General features: G+C 35.9%; 1 protein-coding gene and 1 pseudogene across 1 annotated transcript in view; one reads left to right on the top strand and one right to left on the bottom strand.

Annotated features, from left to right (window-relative positions):
• Positions 1-22,785, bottom strand: part of ZNF292 (zinc finger protein 292) — an 88,052-nt gene that overhangs the window by 60,495 nt on the left and 4,772 nt on the right. The window lies entirely within an intron of this gene.
• On the top strand, positions 9,366-10,331 carry LOC103593412 (annotated as a pseudogene).

Raw genomic sequence — 22,785 nt, 5'->3', positions numbered from 1 at the left:
GCTGAAACAATTTGTGTCAAAAAATACAGTAGTACTGGATTATAACTCAAGTATAAAATAAATATCCATGAGTCCATACTGATGTAAATAAATGATTCAATAAATAAATGAGGGAGAAGAGAAAAAACTCCAATGTGAAAGAATTCCAAATTATCTAGATTCTGTCCTCAAGGAGGCAGAACATAACACTCCACTCAAGTGTGGGCTGCACACAGTGACTACTTCCTTCCAAAGAATATAGTATGAAAAGGGGGAGGGGGTAACTTCACAGTGGAGAAACTTGACAAATACTACTAAACCAGGTGATCAAGGTTAACATCAATAATGATAAGCCATGTTGACAATATGTACCCTTGAATATGTTGTGATGACAATGGCACTTTACCTCTGTGGTCTTCTTGCCAAAAAACCATAACTGCAGTCTTATCATGAGAAAAACATTAGACAAACTCCAATTGTGGAATCTTCTATGCACTATGCACCATAACCAGTACTCTTAAAAACTGTTAAAATCATCAAAGATAAAGGTTTGAGCTTTTCTTCATCACAACTTAGAGGACCCTAAGGAGACATGACAACTAAATGTAATGTGTATCCTGGAACAGGAAAAAATATTAAGATAAAAACTAAGGAAATCTCAATGAAGTATGGACTTTAGTAAATAATAATAATATATGAATATTAATTAGTTCATTAACTGTACCATACTAATGCAAGATGTGACAAACAGGGAAACTTGCTGTGGACTATGTGAGAACTCACTGTACTACCTTCACCATGTTTCTGTAAATTTAAAAACTAGGCTGGCTGGTTAGCTCAGCTAGTTAGAACACAGCCTTATGATACCAAAGTCACAGGTTTGGATCCCCATACTGGCCAGGTGCCAAAAAAAAAAAAAAAAAAGTTAAAAACAATTCTAATAAAAAATGTATTTTTAAAAAGACATTTTTTTTTTAATCATTCATTATTATGTTCATTTTCAAACTTAAGATGTGGCTATTTTTACTTGAAAGACAACAGTAGATTAAACTTACTAAAATAATCAAAAGATTAATATGGCTAGCCATGTATGAATCTAAACAAGAATTTTTTATTCAGTGCAAAGAATTAAATAAGAAAACTGATATTCTAAAACATGAGCATTTAAGAACTTTAAATAAACATTTAACTCTCAAGTTAACATGGTTGCAAGCCAGTGTTATCTGATTTGCTTTTCTTTATCCTTCCACTGACATACTCATAAAACCACCCTTGCAAATACAAGGATACTTAAAACATTCATGGAAAGATTCGTATTATCTTTTAATTATCTTTTTCTGCGGACTTTGTGAAGTATTCTTGTATACAGTGCTTATATAGTTCTGGGAACTTAGAACACTGTTTAAAACTCTGTAAGACTTTAGGATAAATTAAACAAAGCATAGAGGCCTGTAGCAGAAATACAAGGCCAGGAAGACAGTAAGAGATTTCTACGTACCTGCCAGTTGGGTATCTTTACCTTTAAGACCTCTCTTTGCTAAAGAAAGTGCCAAAGCAGCTTGAGTTATTTCCCTTCCCTTCACATGCTGACCATTTGCACACCCATCTTTCTAGATGCATCTGGGAGAATACAATTTCCAGGCATAAAAATGAAGGAGGAAAGTACACAGACTGTGGTGGAATCATAAAGAATTAAAACTCACTCTGGGAGAGATATTTTTTGTGTACTGTTTCTGGCAAACCATAGAATGCTCAAACTCAGGAATAAATTAGTTCTCCAGGCATGTTTCATTTGGCTCATACAGTCCTTTGGGTTTTTTCTCCCATTTTTTAATTCCTTGCCAACATTTCAAACTTGGGACATTACACATAAAGATTTGGATTTCTAGTTCTTGAAAAATCAGAAGATTTCGCAACACCAGACCAGCATTTCCACATGACAGTAACAAGTAGATAGGTAGCAGCTGGTGAATCAGAGTGGGAGCTCTTTGGTTCCTCAATATCCTTGCCCTACCAAAGTCATTAATTTACTTTATATATCTGGGGACTGTCAGCATTTAATGTTGCAACTGCTGGTATAGGCAAACAACAAACTAGTGAATGCAGCTTTTGATCCAGGAGCAAACTATATTAAGTCACCAGTAAATATCAAACATTTTACCATAGAATAGGTTCATCTAACAGCCTTCCCACTTAAAATATGGCTGTGCATATAAAGGTACTTCAAAAAGTTAATAAAAAGATTTGTATTATCTTCTAATTCTACATCACACCCTTACTGAATTTCAGGTGTTAAAGACTTGAATAAAGGACCACTCTTTCAACTGCAGGGCAAAAACATTCCTATTAGTAACTTTACTGAAAAGCACTTCTTTCTTTTCTTTTTTTTTGTCTTTTGTCTTTTTTCCGTGTCCGGCAACGGATCGCAACCCTCAGTGTCGCCCCCGTACCGGACCGGGGACCGGCAACGGGATCGCAACCCTTGGTGCTGCTCCCGCGCCTCGCTCAGCCAGTGAGCGGGAACCGGTCTGTATGTGGGATCCGAACCCTCGGGCGGGAGCGCCGCCACGCTTCCCAAGCGGTGCACTATCCAGTGCACCACCGGGCTGGCCCAAGCACTTCTTTCTTTTGAAAAACTTTCACTGTATACATAACTACTTTAACCTAAGTTTAAAACACAATTGGCTCCTACACAGTAAACATCATTTGCTTTTAAAATTTTATTTAAAATACTAACTGGATGAATGTTGAATGTTTCATTGGGAAGATCATTATCTGCAGAGCCAGGGCCAGTTTTGTCTTCAGTAATAACTCTACCCAAAGATGTCACAAATAGTGAAGTTAAAGCACTAGGACCAGGAGATAGGAAACTCCTCAAAAAGATTCTGATGTCTTTGATGTTTTACTGATTTTTAAAAATATATATATATAATTTATTTAATACAATATAATAATATAAAGACTAATATACAGCAAATTTAATAAATTTTGCTATAGAATTGATAATCTGATGGTTAATTTACTTTTATTCTTTCTTCTTTCAATTTCCAGAAATATATGATCATCGTCCATTTTATACACATATCATAACTTCAGAGAAAAAGCTGGAAGTACGGTGCACAAAAGCCAGAAGTGGAAGTTGGGAATTCAGTAACCGCTGAGTTGAGAAAAATCCCTGGAAATGAAAATAGTATTAATAGAACAGTTTAGTCAACTATATAGAAATAACTGCAGATATGTGGTAAATGTTATTAAAGATCTTAAAATCTTAAAATTAACAAAGTGAGGGATTTTAAATATCCACAAGAATACTCAAATATGATAGATGTCTACAAATAACCCATTAAACAAGTTAACATTAATAAATCAGTCACAATAGCTCTTCTCACCAGCTGCCTCCTGCCTCACCAGCATCACATCCTCTGGGAGTGTGGGTGTGTTATCTTTTAACCCAACCTCCTACTTGGGGAAAATTTTAAAAGATAATTTACATGAATGTCATTTACTAACTTATTCAAAAGGAAATAACCACAAGGAAATTTGTTGAGCTACCAAATATGCTAATGACAGTAGAATTAAAAAGTTCTCATTTGGTGTTTTCTGATTATTATAAAAACACACTCAATTATTCCATTCTTTCATCACAACCACTTTTGGGATCAATGACTGTTAAGGACCACTGCTACATAATTATAATCCCACTAAAGGGAATAACTGCATTTACAACCACGGTATTTTATTTTTTAACACCAAAGCTAGTTTCCATGGACTAGTAGATGACCCAAATACGACATGTATGTGGCCGGGGATGGGGAGAATGGGAGGATGGAGAACACTGGTGCTAATCTACAGATTTCAGGCATTCATGTAATTCATTTTAGCCCACTGCCTCTGACAGAGTCCAATCAAAAACTAGGAACCATACAGTAATTTTAACAGGGAAAGTTTCACATACAGAATTATTAACTGTAACAGGAAATAACTATAAATGTGTAAAGAGAACTCTAAAGAATGTCTAGGGCTGAGTGAAAGTACCCAAGGAAGGAAAAAACTTAGGAGAGGGACCCTCCCCAAAGCTAAGATTTGGACCTTTTTGGAGAAGGTGTGGCTGCTGCACCTGGATGGCAAAGAAGTTCTCCCTGTTGGGTTGCCTGGGAGTAAGAGGCTGGTGGTTAAGCATAAAAGTAAGTTGGGACATTGGGACCAGAAGTGCCTTCACTTGGAGAGCCGAGGGGAACACCCTCTTTGGTTTAGCAAACGTACAGGGGGAGTTGGGGTGTTGGCAGCTGACTTTCCATTAGGGAGGCATGAGGTATGGGGTGTGCAGTGTCATGGAGGGAAAACTGTGTTGACATGGTCACTAAGTTGGGGCTGGGGTTGTGAGCTTGTCAACGGTTTGTCCATTCCAGGCACACGCCTGGGGCAGAGGACCACTGGATGTTCCCATATCCACGCCACTAGCAAGCAAAAAGAAACAAAAACAGAAACCTTTCCTTCTGCATTGTTCCTTCAGCACCCTCTACTGACAAAGCTTAACATCATACAATGGAGAAATACTTAAAGGGTCAGGCTCCAATACTGTACATCAAGCAATGAAGAGTTGATTTGGAGCTGAAAGACAATATGATAACTGGCACATTCAACACTCAGAAATTTTCATAAAGAATAAAGCATGACAGAAACAATAAATTGGAAATACACATATTAAGTTTGACTAAAATTATGAAAAAAATCTGAATAAGCCACTGCTGTACTTCTCCAGTATACTTTGGAAATGGAGCAAATGAATCAGGCAGTTATTTAATAATATATCTCACAAAACTTCTCTACTCACTGCACTATAAGCTAGTGGTTTTCAAGCAGAGAATGTACACTGAAGTACAGTAAAGAAAAACCTTCTATTAAATTTGTCTAAAACATAAAAATTTAGTATTTAATAAACAGACTTGAAATACTAAATAAACTGCAATACTCAGCCACACCCCCTGACATCTGCAACCAGCCCAGCAATGACCACCAAGCCGCTGCCAGGACACTCCCCCCTCTCCCAGAATGAGGGGGTGCCTTGGGCCTTGACCAAGCCCCCCTCTTTCCTACTCCTCTCACCCTATTTCCATTCCCCTTCCTCTCTCCCCCTCCCCTGCAACTGCTCTGCAACATCTTCGAATGTAAAATAATAATAATAATAAATAAATTTAAAAAAAAGAAATATGTATGACATAAAGCTAGGTATAAACTCTTAGTACTTAAAAAAAACTGCAATAGTACATATGTGTGTGTATGTATACATATGACTTATAATTAGACATACTTATATTTGGGTTCCATATTCAAATGCTTGCTGGTGGGGTACCCAATTAAAAAGTTTAAAGACCACTGCTGTAGACAATGATCCTACTTTTTCCCGTGGATTTTCAGTCCTCCATTGTATGACATAAAAAGGCCAAACCCATTACAAATGTAGACATGTTTTTTCTTAATCTAATAAAATGAAGAACTGATCTCATATTTAGAGATGACTAACAACAATAACTAAAATAGAACAACTATAACAATGTGCCAACATCACTACTCCTGTGCCCTGGGGATATTATTAAATAATGGTTTACTTGAACAGAAGCACGGTGACATTAAGACAGTAGATCTGACAACCAAGAGGACTACTAAGTATCTAATGTCAGGTAGTGTATACAGCCTGGATATGCTGTACAAAGTCATGATTTACATCCCAGGCAGGACAGAGGAAACAGTATGAGATTTCATCATGCTACTCAGAATGGTGCACAATTTAAAACTCATGAATTGTTTATTCCTGAAATTCTCTGTTTAATATTTTCAATCATGGTTGACTTTGGGTGACTAAAACCATGGAAAGCAAAGCCAAGGATATGGGGGAGTACTGTACTACTAAACAAAGAACCCTAATTAACAAATTCTTAAATAAGGCTATTACTCAAACTCCATTACAATAGTAAAGTGCTTACATTTTACCTTTCTACTTTCCTGAAGTTTAGTTTCAAATGATTAAAGATTACTATTGCAAATTCCTTTATTACCCTAAAACAAATTTCAACAATCAACACAACACCTACACAATCACCCTAAAAAAGAAAGAAAAAATTCTGTTTTACTTACTTTGGGTTTTGCTTTTCTTGCTTGTTTTTTAAAAGTCAAATCCTAGTTACTTAACTTGGGCAAATTCGTGTATTTTATCTCTCTGTGCCTCAGCAGTCTCACATTTCAATAGGAATAATAACTACCTATTTCAGGAGGTTGTTGAGGATTAAATGAGTTAATTCTTTCTCTCCCTCCCTGCCCCCCCCATGCACACATGCTGCAGACGGCATTTAATAGATGTAAACTATGAGGAGTACTATTATTTATCATGCACTCATGTTTGCTTTATAAGAACTATACATACTTGGTCAAACTGAATCCTTACCCTGAATATGATACCCAATGTCAGAACTGAGATGAAACAAGAATGGTCAAGGTGTTGATATTCAACTCTTTACCGCACAGATATGTACAATCAACTATGTTTCAGCAAATAGATAAATAAATATTTCTAAATCTAAAAAAAAAAATGGTCAAAGGAAGTATAATTTTCAGTAAGTAATGGCTTCTTAAAGGCACAAAAGTCACCCTTCCCTCAACTAAAACCACTTATTAAAGGAGAAAAGAGACAATCATTCAATAAGATTTTATTACAATTCAGTAAAATAGGCATGCATGTTTCCTGCTTTTAAGGAGCTCCAATGGTGGTGGTGGTGGTGGGGGGGGTGAGAAAAGACAGTACAGGAATGAAACTGCCAAAGCTTGGTGACTGGCCCGTGGAGGTGTGAGAAGGAAGAGCTAAAAATGACTCAAGATTTCAAAACTTAAGTTGGAGGGGGGCAGAGAAGATGCTACCAATACCAACGGGCTTTCTTTTTGGTAGGGAGTGGGGGAGGGAAAAGGAGAGTAGATAAGTTCCATTTCAAACATATTTAATTAGAAGTACCTACTGAACATCCACGAGGAAGAGTTTTACAGGTGGTTGAAAATGGGAGCCAAAAGCTAAGTCTAAAAAGAATGAACAACTGGAAATCTTCTCCTGGGTGAGTGACAGAAGATGCTGTTAGAGTGTGATTGCTGAAGATGAGTACGTAAAGCAAGGATTATCAACCTGGCCATCCTGAACCACTTTCTAGGATGAGAGAGAGTTCTGCCTCACATGATGATGAGGTGGGGGGAAACAAATGAGGGTTGCTAATGAAAAGTGAAAGGAAGAAGAGAACATTGAGAGTGATGGAGTTCAGGACACGCTACCTCAAAATATGGCACATTGGCATTTGAGAAAACAGCAGGAGCAGGAAGGTCTCTCTGACCTCTCACCCTTCTCCCCTGAAACAGGCCATAAAAGAATTCTCTGACCTTCTACTAAAGTAGGTCATAAGACCCTCATTCCAGAGGTGCCCTCCCTATGCCCAGAGCAGAGGAGCACCCTTATTTCTGAAGACACAGAGAAACAGAAGAATCTGAACAAATTCTTCAGATTTTGAAAAATCTGCTACATTCCCTCCAGTTTATCACCACCACTGGATCCTACCCTCTTTGTCCCATCATACTTCCTCACTATGGTCCACTCTTCATCAAACCTAAGCATACTAACACACAGGTTTCACTGTTTCTTTGAGTTTTCACTTCTAAAGGCCCCCTATGTCATGTAAAACTTACATGAAATAAATTTATAAGCTTTTCTCTTGTTAATCTATATGTTGTCATAGGTGCCTCAGCCATGAACCTAGTGATGGGTGAGGAAAAGATAATAATTTTTCTCTGCTACAGGGAAAAGCCACAAAAAAATTACAAAATTTTGGATCTCGTCCTCTTTAATATAGTAATAATAGCTACCATTTACTGTATACCTCCAGCAGCTGAAAGGAACACTGGGTGAAGACAACTAAGGAGCAGTCACAAAGGTAGAACCAGGAGAGAAGCATAAATAAATTGAAAGGAGATAAGCTTACATGGGGTCACAAACATTTTAAAGTGCCAACAGGGGCTGAGCAGACAGCCAATTCAGCTAAGAGCCATGTGTAAGTCCAATGTTGCTAGATCTTTTGATTTTCCAAGAGAAGCCAAAAATCCTCATTTGAACATGAAAGTTTATCATTTTTAAAATGCTGACAATTAAATTTTCTTGAAAACAATGTGTAGGCACATGAAATAGTCTTTGGGCTGCTGGATTGCTACTCAGGTCTACAATTAATAAATAAGTACTACAAATATGCCAAACGAGTGACCTTTAAAAGAACATTTTCTTTGATTTGGTGAGGGGCAGACTCCAAACTGCAATGGAAGGTAAAGAAATGAAGGCAATAAATATGGTGGTACCTTTCTAAGAAGACTAGCAATAAAGATTAGGAAACAAAATAAGTTAAAGAAAACCTTTTTTTTTTTTTTTAGCATGATAAGTTTCACATGTGGAGAAAAGGAGTCAGGAAGAGGCAAAATCTGAAAGTAGATGATCAATGAGGCAAAAAGATGAGAATGACATGTACATGTCTACAGGCTAAAGGACACAAGTGACAAAAAGTGACAAAGACACAAGAAAATGGAAAGGTTCTCTGAGGGGTTGGGGATCAAATGCATAGACGAAAAGACCTACTTTGGAAAGGGAAGAGCCACCCAAGGAAGGAAATGAAAGATCCAGAGAAAATTTGAGAAGAATAAGTTAGGGAAATGTATAAGATAAACTAGGTCTTCTCAAGAAATTTTCAAAAAGAATTGAACATTAGCAATGAGTATATTTATGGAACTGTGTATGTGTTTCACTATTATTAATATTTACTATTCCTATGATAAAGTACAATTTCTCTATTCATACTATATACACATCAGTGCCATGCTTCCAGAGAAATAGAATTCATTTAAAATCTTACCAAAAAATGAATTTAACGTGCATTAGTAAGACAAGAATAAGCAGCACAATTAAAAGTCTTTAAAAATTAAAGTATGAAAGTCTTCAATAATAGCTTTATTATGTCTCTAAGACAAGAACATTCATTATCTTTGGGAGAATAGAGAGAAGGAAGCAGTAGAATGAGGAAACATGAGAAAAAAAGCCTGTTTAGGAAGAAAATAATGTCAGAAGGGAACTATGCATGAACTTCCTTCGCAACCTCTGCCAATAGTACTGTTACATTCTAGATTAGTACTTGTCAAATTGTTCTGCAAAGGTAACCTTTCTATTTTATACATCAAGGTACCAGGTGAGACTTTGGGGGGGGGTGGGAGTTCCCCTACTTTTTGAGAGTGTGTGTGAAAATCTGAAAACCACTATTTAGATAAGAAACTAAACTGCACTTTACTAACCCCAAGATGTATTTTATTAACACTACATGACTGCAGGTTGCTTAGAGGCACTGTGACCAAAGGTGGCCTCTGAGGGGCCCATGGTAGGACCATCCTGCCTTACCTGTTCTGCTGACCTATGCTGCTGCTCTGTGCTGGTGAACAGCCACTACTCCTGCCAGGTGGCTGGGCCACATTGTGTGTTGTTGGCCTGCTACTTTAACAGGAAACACACCAGCATCGAGAGCAGTTCCATGTGAAGCTTCTGCACTACTCCGAGAGCCTTGTAGGTGTACTCATTACACATGATAACATCAAAGTTGCAGGTGAACTTGGAGATACTTGTGATAGTCGAGGATACATTTACCTTAACAATGAAGCAGATTTTGTTATTTTCTGCCCTGAACCAGGAAAAAACCTTTTGGGTGGTGTTAATAAAGTATCTCTAGCCACATTGACTGTGTAGTACATGGGTGTTTTAACATCTTCATCCCTAAATCTGAGCACATGTCAGCTAAGCAGTGGCAAACCCTGGAGATAAACATGGGTGATGAACTAGTATTTCTTTTGGATTCAGATGCTGCTGGAGTATATTCTGCATTCAGGAAAAACTAAACATCACTAGTTTACAACCCAAGCGCTCTGAGGTTTCTGAAGAAGTAACAGAAACCAGCACTAAAAAAACCGTTGAAAAACCTTCAAAGAAGAAAAACAAAAAGAAAGACCCCAAGACGTATGAAGTGACTGATGGTACCACAGAGCTAGCAGATTTTGCAGTTGCCACCCCAAAGAAAGAGACAAACTTGCAGATTACTAATAATGTGAATGCCCTCTAGGAAGAGGAGCTAAAGAAGAAAAAGAAAAAGTACCAGGAAGATCAGAACCAGGACCTTACTTTCCAAGGCCGTGACGCCAGTAGTTACCAACATGACCATTAAAAAAAAAAAAAAAATGAAGAGGCTGAATTTACCTCACTTTTGAACTGCTCATCTAAAAAGAAAAGGGAAACGTAATTTTTCTTTAGAGCATTTTAAATATGATTCAGTTTTTAAAAAATTGATTTATACACAATAGATAAATGTTTCAATGATATGAAATTCTTGTGTAATCAGTGGTTTACAAAACAGGAAAGACTTGATTAGGTTTGCAGGGTTTTTGTTGTAAAATTAGAAAACTGACTACTAATTAGTTTGGGAAATACCAATATTATTAAAGTGCCATTTTATTGTATACAGAATAGAAGGGTAAGAGCTGCTCTCACTCTTGATTCTTACGTTCTTCCAGGTTTTCACCCTACATAAAATTACTTCCACAGGACTGGCCAGTTAGCTCAGTTGGTTAGAGCATGGTATTTTAAGACCAAGGTTAAGGACTTGGAATTCTTGTACTTGCCAGCTACCAAAAAAAAAAAAAAAAAAAATTATTTCTACATCTCAAGACTAGCAAAAGTACTTTATAATACAATAATATTCATATCACTTAAAATGAGTTAAGTTTGGGGTTTTTTTTGTTTTGTTTTTTGTAATAGGTTTAACATTTAGTCATTACATGCAATTTCATTTTGCTTTTCTAAAAACTCCGGACATTTATGAGTTTCAGGTTTTCCTGTATCATGGCTACTACAGTATTTCTGTTGTTTAACTTACAATGGTTTGCCAAAGGAGCTTCTGAATATAATACAATAATATTCATATCACTTAAAATGAGTTAAGTTTGGGGTTTTTTTTGTTTTGTTTTTTGTAATAGGTTTAACATTTAGTCATTACATGCAATTTCATTTTGCTTTTCTAAAAACTCCGGACATTTATGAGTTTCAGGTTTTCCTGTATCATGGCTACTACAGTATTTCTGTTGTTTAACTTACAATGGTTTGCCAAAGGAGCTTCTGAAGTCTCCAGAGCTCTTAAGAACCATGCCACTACTGACTGTGTTGTGGGAAACAATATTCATTATTCTTGGCTTCAAGGTGGATATGTGGTGTTTTCTTTTTTTATTAAGTCTGACAGGATAAATGTGATTCTGACTAGTGGGGAATTTCCCAATTACTTTTTAATAATGAGTAGACTACTAGAAACTGTTTTGAAGAGAAAACAGCTGTTCACTGCTTTAATTGAGAAAATGCAGAATGTGTTTTGACTAATTGTAAAACACTGAATAATGAAATGCCAAACTGGTTGACAATGATAATCAATGCATGGCCATAGTCATTCATTTAACAGATAATTCACCATCTACTATGTGTAACACATCCTACTAAGGCCCAGGGATATAATGGCAAACAAGGTAGATGTAGTTCCTTCTTCATGGAGTGTCATAGGAGAAACAGGTGCACACACACAGACGCAGTATAAATAAGAAAATACACAAAATTAGTAATTGCATTAAGTGCTATGAAGAAAAAGAGAATTGTCCACTCACTGTTACCTATGTTAATATCTGAAAATACATGAATGGTTGAATTGAACTTCCCATGACAGCCATTTTTGTTGCTCTTTATTTAGTACCAGACATAATGCTTGTCTCACAGTTTAATGTTTGATAATGAATAAATTCTGCTAGTGGTATATCTTGATCTGAATCTATAACGACAGAATATAGAACTTGGAGGGCAGCAGACATTCACAACACTTGTCTACAAGTAGATGTGCCAGACAGTGGAAGGGTGCAGGCCAATGTCTTTCATTACAATTGAGAATTACAATGAGCTTACATCATAAAATACATATCAGATTTTGAAGAGGTATAAAAAAGGAACGTAAACTATCTCAATTTTTATACTGATGAAATTATAACATTTTTGGTACAGACTAAATAAAATACGAAAAATTTAAAAGTTAATATTTTTTTATGAAGGAAAATTTGTACCTACCCATCCTAAATGTATTAATAGCTAACATTTACCCTGTATTTCCAGCACCATAATATGCAAAGTGCACTGTGAACATTATGCCTTAATGTTCAGTTTTTGTTTAGGAAAATATGCATGGGTCATGTGTATGTGTGTGTGCGTGTGTGTGTGCACGCGCACGCATTTGTTGCCTTATTTCTCTATTGTCTGATACTCATCTAGTTTAACTTGTTATCTCTTTGTGCTCTGTGTCTCCAAGTAGATTTTTGTTTCCCTCATTGCACCTATAATACTTCGATTATAGTAACTTTTCAGTAAGTATTTGTTTGAGGTTATCCCCCAGAGTTTTATTAGCCCTTAAATATTAACACTTTGAATTTTGGTTTGCCCAAGGTCCCAGAGTGAGGATGTAGTTAGAATCCAGGTTCAAAATTCAGTATATTTTGCTTCCTGTTTCTCCAGTGTTCTGTTGTTGTTAAAAAATCACTTGACTCTTCCTGAAGTGGGTTGTACTGTTGTTTTATTCTATTAGTAGAAAAACTATTTTAATAGTAAAAATATTATTTTTCTCTTAAAATAGGAAGTGAACTGAGGAAGCAGGAAAAGACACTTGTTTATTCCATTAGCAATTACTCAGTGCTTAACTTGTGTCAGACGCTGCACCGTTTGCAAAGAAATAGTTAGCTGGCATTCATTGAGAAATTTGCAAAAGTTAAACTTCTGAGGGCAGTCCTGAAGTTTTTTATTTTTTTCTCCAGTACAATTTTTTTTTTCACTTAAAGTAAAACTGACTGTTGAATCTTCTTCGTTTTAACGCCAACCCTGCTGTTTGTATATTTAGTTTTTCTGTAATACTCATGAGATTATGAGATTTAGGAGAACCTGTTTGTCAAATATATTTTGGTTTTTATGCAGTCGAGGAAATAATTTGAACTAAGATTGTGTAGGAATTTTTGGCTGATTGAGAAAATGGCACTTAACTGCCATTCAAAATTAAAGCAAATGTGATTATCCAGAGTATAATCCTTTTTTTTTTTTTAAATCTATAAAGGCTGAACCGAAATAAATGGCTCTTCTTAAAGCTTCTGCTTTACCTTTGGCTGAATTCTGTCTCACTTTCAATCAGATTCCCATTATCCAAAATGTTAGTTTACATACAAGTTAAGAAATTTACCTAATTTCCACAATTTGCAAATGGAGTGAAGCTTGGAGTTAGAGGCAAGACCAAGCAAATTGAAGAGAAAGAGAGTTAATGTTCATAACAAGCACTACTGGATGCTTTACTAACAGTGCATTATTTAGTGTGAAGACCTGTGAGATCAAGAACTGTTTAGTCTATTTAAATGTCTCAGATTATCTAATTTTCCTCCAAGGATCTCATCATTCCTGTATAATAGTTGCTCAATATGACCCTGAGTAATCAGAAAATGTTAAATTTTATTAGACATTTGTTTAGGAAGACTGAAACATATGGTTAAATGGTTTAAACTAAGCAATGCTTTAAAAAAGGAATTTTCAAATATCTGGAAAATGTATTCATATGGAACATTTGGTGTCCTTACTGACTCCTGACTGTATTTGTCTGTTTCTGTTGCTTATAACAAAATACATGGAACTGGGTATTGTATAAAGAAAACAAAAATTATTGCTTTCAGTTTCTGAAGCTGGCAAGTCCAAAGTCCAGGGAACACAGCTGGTGAAGGTCTTGGTGGTGGCAACAGTGATGGTAGGGTATCACATTGTGAAAATGGTGAAGTAGAGAGAGACTGCTCCTAGTGTGCTCTCCTTTTAAAGCTTTCAGAACCATGTCCCTGACCACCATTATATTAATCCATTCACTATGGCATGGTCCTACAATCTAATCACCTCTTCAGGCCCCGTCTTTCAATGATTTCCCATCCTCAACAGTTACAGTGGGGATTAAGCCTCAGTTAGGTAGTGGGGAAGGGGATTTGCATACGAGGTGTTGTTATTTATTAGATTCATAACTCCTAGATACATATTTTTTATTTAGAAAGAGGTAATCTAAATTTAAAAGCAGTAATTAATAATTGGCTTGATCCTCATCCCAAACAGTTTTACAGAGATATCAAATAGCTGTCATATTAAAGTCCTGCATTAATTTGAGTTACCAGAATTCACTGACGCAGTTATTTGTAATACTGAAAAAATTATTTCCTGTAAATAGAAACAATGTTGCTACTTTTTAAAAATATGAGCCATTATCATCAAAACTGGGCATTTAGAACTTTTATTTACTCAAAATAAATAGTTTACATTTTATATTTTTCTGAGTAAGCGTGTGCATGTATTCTTGATCTCTTTTCCTAATTGCAAAATTATAGATCTCAATCAACATAAAAAACTGGAAACATCGTTTTACATTTAATTAAAAAGGATTAACATTCTTGTCAATTTATATTCTGAAAAAATGCTAATTTATATTTTCAGCTTTCTAAACAAAACTTCTACAAGATTATATTATTTCAAAAGAATAAAACAAAATTTAATTAAAAACTTACTAAAAGAGTGATACTTATCCACATTTGTGTAACTGTTTTGAATCTCAATTAAGAAAATTTTTTTAAAAACTTTGCCTAAAATAAGATATTGCACTTTACATAAAATAACCTTGTGAATAAAATTTATATTCTCAAAGAAATTGATCATGAAGTTCATCATCAGCATGAAGATACTTTACAGGAAACATTCTAAATGCTTGTGTCCTAACTACTGCTTCTTTAGTAATTAAGAATTAACCCCAATATGTGCAGGTGAATATGTTGGCAAGAAATAAATCAGACTTAGTGTGTTTAATATTGTGACCTATTTATAAAATATTTCTAAAAAGATGATCTGTTGTAGCAAATGCTGCCTAAGAAGGAATTATTTTCAACACCAAAAGAACTTTGAGGATTTACTTACATTGAATGAAAATATTTGTGGTGTGGGATTTTTTTTTCCCCTCAAAAATTATCTTTTATAGACCTTGGGGGTTTTTTGACAAAAATATTCGCCAAAAGAACTTTGAGGATTTACTTACATTGAATGAAAATATTTGTGGTGTGGGATTTTTTTTTTCCCCTCAAAAATTATCTTTTATAGACCTTGGGGGTTTTTTGACAAAAATATTCTACAGCCTGGATTCTGTCTTTCATGTGTACTTCGCTTGACAGCCCATTAGATACTGTGAATTGAAATCTTGGATTCTGAGGACACTGGCTTTAATTCTCTCAAAATTGTTTATTGTGATCCATGGCATGCCACTTATAGCTTTCCTTTGTTTCTTTATCCCTGAAATGGAGATTATGTTCTTGTTTCTTTATCCTTTAAATGGAGACCTTTTGTTGTTGTTAGGATTAATCAAAGGCAGTTACTCAGAATGATTACTGTAATATAAAGTAGCATTTTCATTTACACTTAGACTACTTTGAAAACACCTTGGATGTTTTGTTTATGATAATGATCTAACATAATTTCAAAACAATAATTCCACTATTTTCAAATTATTATTATCACTTTTTTTTTTTCCTTTTTGTCTTTTTTTACTGACCGGTAATGGGATCGCAACCCTCGGTGTCGCGCCCGTACCGGGGACTGGCAACAGGATCGCAACCCTCAGTGTTGCGCCCGCACCGCGCTCAGCCAGTGAGCGGGAACCGGTCTCCACATGGGATCCGAACCCTCAGCGGGAGCGCCGCCACGCTCCCAAGCGGCACACTCTCCAGTGCGCCACCGGGCCGGCCCAAATTATTATTATCACTTTGAAAAATAACATTAAATTACTGATTTATCAACTTGTTTGAAGCCTACGTGTTAGAGCGTACAAGATTAGATTTTATAATAATTTATAAAAGATGCTTTTGTGTCTGTGATGGGGAAGTTATGTGGGTATTAGATGATGTGTGTGCCAGGAAAAGATTATTGGCTTTACAATTGAAACCTTTTTTTTGCCCAAAATTTTAAACCTAGAATTCGAGAGGCTGGGAATGAGGATAGAGAAGGTAGAATTACACAGTAACTAAAAGTATAGATTTTGAACTATGGTTTGATTTTTCAACTCAGTCACTTCCTGTGGGACTTCAGGCTTGTTTTTTTGTCTCTGTCCTCACATATAGACTGGAAGTAATAATAATATTTGCCTTAAAGCTGTTGTGATAAGGCTCAGGAAGAGTTAAGTGATTTTTTAACAACAACAGAACACTGGAGAAACAGGAAGCAAAATATACTGAATTTTGAACCTGGATTCTAACTACATCCTCACTCTGGGACCTTGGGCAAACCAAAATTCAAAGTGTTAATATTTAAGGGCTAATAAAACTCTGGGGGATAACCTCAAACAAATACTTACTGAAAAGTTACTATAATCGAAGTATTATAGGTGCAATGAGGGAAACAAAAATCTACTTGGAGACACAGAGCACAAAGAGATAACAAGTTAAACTAGATGAGTATCAGACAATAGAGAAATAAGGCAACAAATGCGTGCGCGTGCACACACACACGCACACACACACACATGACCCATGCATATTTTCCTAACCAAAAACTGATAAAGTTTGAAAAACAACTTTTAAATAGACTGAAAACCATTAAAGTTAAATTAAATCACAATGGAAAATCCATGATATACAAGCAACATGACATAAGTCTCTGACAGAAGTCAGAACTCTAGGGGCATGTGCAGACCAGAAAAGGTGTACTTGAAAAATATGTGAACATGTTGGGCATTAAGGTACAAGTAGAACTGAAGAGAATGACCCTAAAACCAGTTGTTTATAATGTCTTCTTTGTGACAGACACTCTGCCAGGTGCTTTCATCACTGTCTCCTCAACTACTCAACATGCATAAGTATTATCATCCCCTTACCCCAGCCTTATTTTTTCAGACAAAGAAAGCATGACTTAGAGAGCTAAATATCTTTCCCAGATTTAAGGGAGCTCATATTTGATCTCAAAGTCATTTGGCTTTCCTCTATGTAACACTGCAAACTTGTCTAAGCAAAGTCACAAAGGCAGTAATATGAACAGGTATAACTTGAGAAAAATAGACCAATTTAGATGGAGCAGAAACCTCCTGTAGAACAAGAGTGAAAGGTAAGGCTGAAAAAAGTAAACAATAGAGAAGGGAGAGCACTGGGTTCACACTTAAATTTAGATTTTATCCTGTGCACCAGTATTTCTCAAATTGGGTTCTGTGGACATAATGTTGGATTTCTTGCATTCAGTGTAAGAAATTTTAAAGCTGTATTTTAATTTTGATGGTACTCCTAAATAAAATATAAGAATGTTCTGGGTAAACTAGACTAAAAGGCCAGTTTAAAGGTAGCCCACCTTTGTATTTCTACTGAGTTAAAGTCCAGCAATTTCCTAAAACTATTTTCCCAACCGTCGGTTATGACCTAATAATGGATCATCAGATCAAGCACAATATTTTAAACATTCACTTGTTTAAAAGTGAAAACAGGGGCCGGCCTGGTGGCGCACTGGAGAGTGCGCCGCTTGGGAGCGCAGCGGTGCTCCCGCCGAGAGTTCAGATCCCATGTGGAGACCGGTTCCCGCTCACTGGCTGAGCATGGTGCAGGCGCAACACTGAGGGTTGCGATCCCGTTGCCGGTCCCCGGTACGGGCGCGACACCGAGGGTTGTGATCCCGTTACTGGTCAGTAAAAAAGACAAAAAGGAAAAAATAAAAATAAAAAAAAAATAAAATAAAAGTGAAAACAGAATGCATTGTACATAGTAAGGGTAAGTATTGTTTTGTGATAATTTTATTTTCAGTGTGACAATTAAGAGGCAAGTAAAAAAAAAAGTTACATCTTATGAGCTGAGATTTAAAACTGACTAAAATCTACAGACTCACTCTCTTGGGTTTCTGAAAACTGAAATTTGAGAAACATTGTTACAAGTACTGGACTGACACTGAGGTAGAAAGACAAAGGCAGAACTTAGAGAAATTTCACAAACAGAAAAGAAGTTAAAAGCAAGTTCATCGGTTAAGAAAAAAGAAGTCCTAAGACTAGGACAAGAACTAGAATGCCATTACTAGGCTCTGTAAGGTAGAAATGATACAAAACACCGAATTCAGACCAGGTTTAATACAAACCATGGTAAATAAATAGGTAAATCCACAAATTTTCCAAAGTCACAGCGATGAGATAGTACACCTTCTATTTAGAGACCGAGATTAGAAAGCAGGAATTGGAATGTCTTTTGCCAGCCTAAAAGAAAAGAGGCAGTCAGATGTTCTTTGACTATAGAAGATGGGTGACAAGAAAGCAAACAGAGGTAGTGCAAAAGAGGGGAAAATTTGGCCTATAAATGTGCCTAAAATTGCAGTGGGGTAATAAAGGGAAATGGGATATGTGTTAGACTGTTAAAGAAATGCCCCCTAAAGAATCACATCTCACAGCCTCATTGTGTGGTCCCTTCCCCTTAAGAGGCTGGTTTTAACCGCTTAACTTACAGCAACCAATGGGACATTAGCAAACATGACACAAGGAGAGGCTTGCAAAGTGAAGCACCTGGGCAAAAGGACTTTTACTCTCTCTTGCTGTCATATAAAGAAGTCCAGGCTACCTTACTAGAGGATAAGGGTAAGAATAGAGAGATGAGCCAGACCAACTGAGGCCTCTAGACTAACTCACCTAACAACCACTAGAAATATCAGTGAGACCATCTGGGGCCATTCAGCCCCAGACAACCTGCCAGCTGACTAGAAAACCACAAGTAGATATAAAGAAGTCCAGGCTACCTTACTAGAGGATAAGGGTAAGAATAGAGAGATGAGCCAGACGAACTGAGGCCTCTAGACTAACTCACCTGACAACCACTAGAAATATCAGTGAGACCATCTGGGGCCATTCAGCCCCAGACAACCTGCCAGCTGACTAGAAAACCACAAGTAGACCCACAGATTTGTGAACAATAATAAAAATGGTGGTTCTTTTAAAGCCACTAACTTTTCTGGTAGTTTGCTACACGGCAATAACTACCAGGAAAATAACTCCTTCAGGAAAAACCAAAGGTTGTAAAATTCTGAATTTTTTATTTTCATGCCTTATACTTGGAAAGGTAAGTCTTTAGATAATGTAACCATTTATCATCTATGCTTACAAGGTTAATCAAAACTCCTTAGTTTGGCATCCTAAATCCTTAGTCTGGTTCTAACCTACCTTTTCTATACCATTTTTCATTCCACCCCAACATTTTTCTCCAAATGCCAGTTTTCCATTTCTCTGAGCTTTTATCCTCATCCCTTCCACTTCTCTTTGGTTGTCCAAATCTCTTCAAGACCCAGGTAAATAGTGTCTTCCTTTCCTGCTGACTTTTTGTTTAAGTAATTTCAAAATGCTCTACTTCTCTTAATCAATACTCAACTTATTGAATTTACCACTAGACACTTTACTATCTAATGCTGTTGCTTTACCTTTAATATATGGCCTAGATTCTGTAAGCTCTTTGAGTGTAAAGATCCACTCCATAACTCCAGAGCTCCCTTAGTATTCCCACATAAAAGGAATTTAAATATCTGATTAAAATAAATTATAAAAAGATATATGTAACTAGGTTTTAACAAGTCTTCTTTGCTAAATATATGTACTTAGAGACCTTTTTTTTTTTAAGTAAAGTTAAGGGGGAGGAAGTAATGTTTTTCTTCTGTGATGTACTGTGCAACTCTCAATGAGGGGGAAAACAACTGAAAAAAAAAACCCACAATGAATCAAGAGGCTCTCCAGGAAAACAATACATAGTTAAAAGTTGCATGGTATGTTACAAACACACTAATGAAAGCAAACTTTATATTTTATAAATATAAGAGAATACTCACACATTGGTTAATTTTGTAAACAGGATTTATCTGTGGAAGTTGGGAAAGATAATGTAATATTTCATCTTTAGGAGAATCTCAAGGAAAATAAGTGCTGCAGTAGTTTCATAGTTAAACTATGTTTTCAAAAATCCTGTTTTGCAGGTTATAAAATGTGGTGGGCAACTGCAGAATACATCTTCTTTCCTCATTGAAATGCAGGACCAAAAAGTATCATGAAGTGGGGGGCAAGCAAAGCTTAGTAAAGTTTCCCCTTTGCTAAAACTGATAAAAGCATATTCTGGAAAGTGGATTTTAATATCTCCAGCATGCAATGATACTAATTATGAACATTTAAAAAATTATTTCCCATGAGCATTATCTAAACTTTAAAGTTTAAATGAGTCATTACTCCCTCAATACCTAAAGTAATTATAACAAATTAACAAGCAAGCCATCTTTTCTTCATATTTGAAGTGTCCTACAAATTAACTTAAGATAGGCTCGAACAGTCAAAAGAAAAACGTCAATTTTTTTTTTTTTAAGAAAAATGCTTAGACACTTTCAAAGATTTTGCCACTATAATTAAAGCTAAGCAAAACGTGCCAATAAAAGAATCAACTTGTATCAAACTGGTGAGACAAAAAATATACAAACAAATGTTTTAAATGCATAATTCAAATACTCAGTAGCTCTCCTAACAGTTTTAATTTGGTTTTTATTTCTTGTACCATTAAGGCACTAACGATGGTTAATAAAGATAATGATGTCTAGCTCAAATCCTACCTTCTCTGATACAACACAGCCTGAAGTGCTTACTACCTATACAGAACTCTTTATCAAAATTACTTTACATAAAATTAACTTATTCCCCTAAATATCCAACAACAATTAACTGATTAATTAGACACAGGCATAGACCAAAATCATTGTACAGTTGTGAAACAGAAAGCCATAGGTTACCTGAGCAGCTATGAAAAGATCTCAAAGATACATATTTTAGGTGGAAAAAAAAGATGCAATGTAGTTATCTTTAATTTTTTAAAAAGAGCAAACTCTTCTGGAAACTATTAGGGGATTGTCTTGGTGGAAGAAGACCAAAGATCTGGGGTCGGAAGAAGATCAAGTTTTCATTGTGCACTCTTTAATTTTTTTTTTTTCTTAACCACTTCAATGTACTACATTTTCAATTCAAAAAAAGACAATTAAAAATAAAGCAAAACTAACTTGTTAATGATACACTGCTTTTGGACATCTCTTCAACTGTCATCTTGAAATGACATTTAAATCTTATCTTATTAATTTCCATCCTATTAGAATCTCCTGTATTTTATATCCCCTATAACATCTAAACCTAGGTCCTTGCATATAGATACTTTCATAGAAGTACAGAATGTCAGTTATATCAAAAGGCCAAATCTTTTTGCTTTAATCAGGAAAATTAGGTATGCTGAATTTGCTACCCTTTTTAACCTAGTAAAAGCAAATTGTTTTAATAATTGTTTAAGTTATTGTTCGTAATTTCTGCTAAGAAAGTAGGAAGTTTCTTGACCTCTCATGCTCAATATAAATTATATTTACATACTTGTATGGATGAATATCATTTACCTGGACCTATTCCAGATTAACTACATTTCTGGAGTTTAGTATCTTAATATGAAAAGAGCATAACAACTAAAAAATAATCTTCTAAATATATTCTTTTTGTGTTCAGTGTTTCTCAAAAGGGCGCTGTGGGTATTCAGGCACAGTCATAAGTTTCCATGTGGTGGGACTGTCTCGGTCACTTCAGAAAATTTAGCATCCACGCTCACGGGCCCATCTTGAAAAGAGGACTGGAGGGGGAAAAAGCGCTACACCCAGCTGAGAAGCACTGCTGATATGAATTAAGGATCATTACTATATTCACTACATATAAAAATTGACTATGGTTGGAACCTATAACCAATTGTGGGTTTTACTACATTCTCCAGTGTAACATATAAAATATATATTTCCTTAGTTATATATAACACACACATTTCCACAACTGCAATTCAACCCTTTAAAATAGCCACCAGAAGATAAAAGACCAATAACAGTTACAATCAACCAGTCATCCAGCCCAGTATATAATGCAGTCAGCAAACATCACGCTCCAAGAAATTATTCTTCAACCATTACAATGACTTAATTTTTTCAGTGAGCGATTATTTTAAAATCCTTTTAGAAGAACTCCTCTGTTGAAATGCTTCTGTTTAAACTCACAAATAACCTTCCATTGTATTGTATGCATCTCAGAGGTAAAAGATATAAATCACAATTTAATTCAATTATCTACCTTCCTCCACAGACTATAAGCTTTTTGAAGCCAGGGACCATGATCATGGTTGCCCAACCCATATATAATATGTATTCAACAAAAATGCTGAAAGAGTGAATACTAGCAAAGTCTAGTACAATAACCAGTCCAAGAAGTTCCAACTATAACCAATTTTTATATGTAGTAAATATAGGAATGATCCTGAAACAAGAAAATGCAAGAAATTACTTTTGGTTACCCTATATTCTTAATCTAAGTCAATTTTAAGGGCCGGCCCAGTGGCGCACTGCTACAGTGCGCCGCTTGGGAGCGTGGAAGCGCTCCCGCCGAGGGTTCGGATCCCACATACAGACCGGGCGCAACACCGAGGGTTGCGATCCCGTTGCCAGTCCCGGTCCGGTACGGGCGCGACACTGAGGGTTGCGATCCGTTGCCGGTCATGAAAAAAGACAAAAAGGAAAAAAAAAAAAAAAAAAAAAAAAAAGAAAATTAGTAAGAGCTGACTACA

This window comes from Galeopterus variegatus, unplaced genomic scaffold (genome assembly GCF_000696425.1).
Source record: "Galeopterus variegatus unplaced genomic scaffold, G_variegatus-3.0.2 Scaffold1342, whole genome shotgun sequence".
NCBI classification, from domain to species: Eukaryota; Metazoa; Chordata; class Mammalia; order Dermoptera; family Cynocephalidae; genus Galeopterus; species Galeopterus variegatus.
This window is presented reverse-complemented; position numbering and strand designations above follow the sequence as displayed.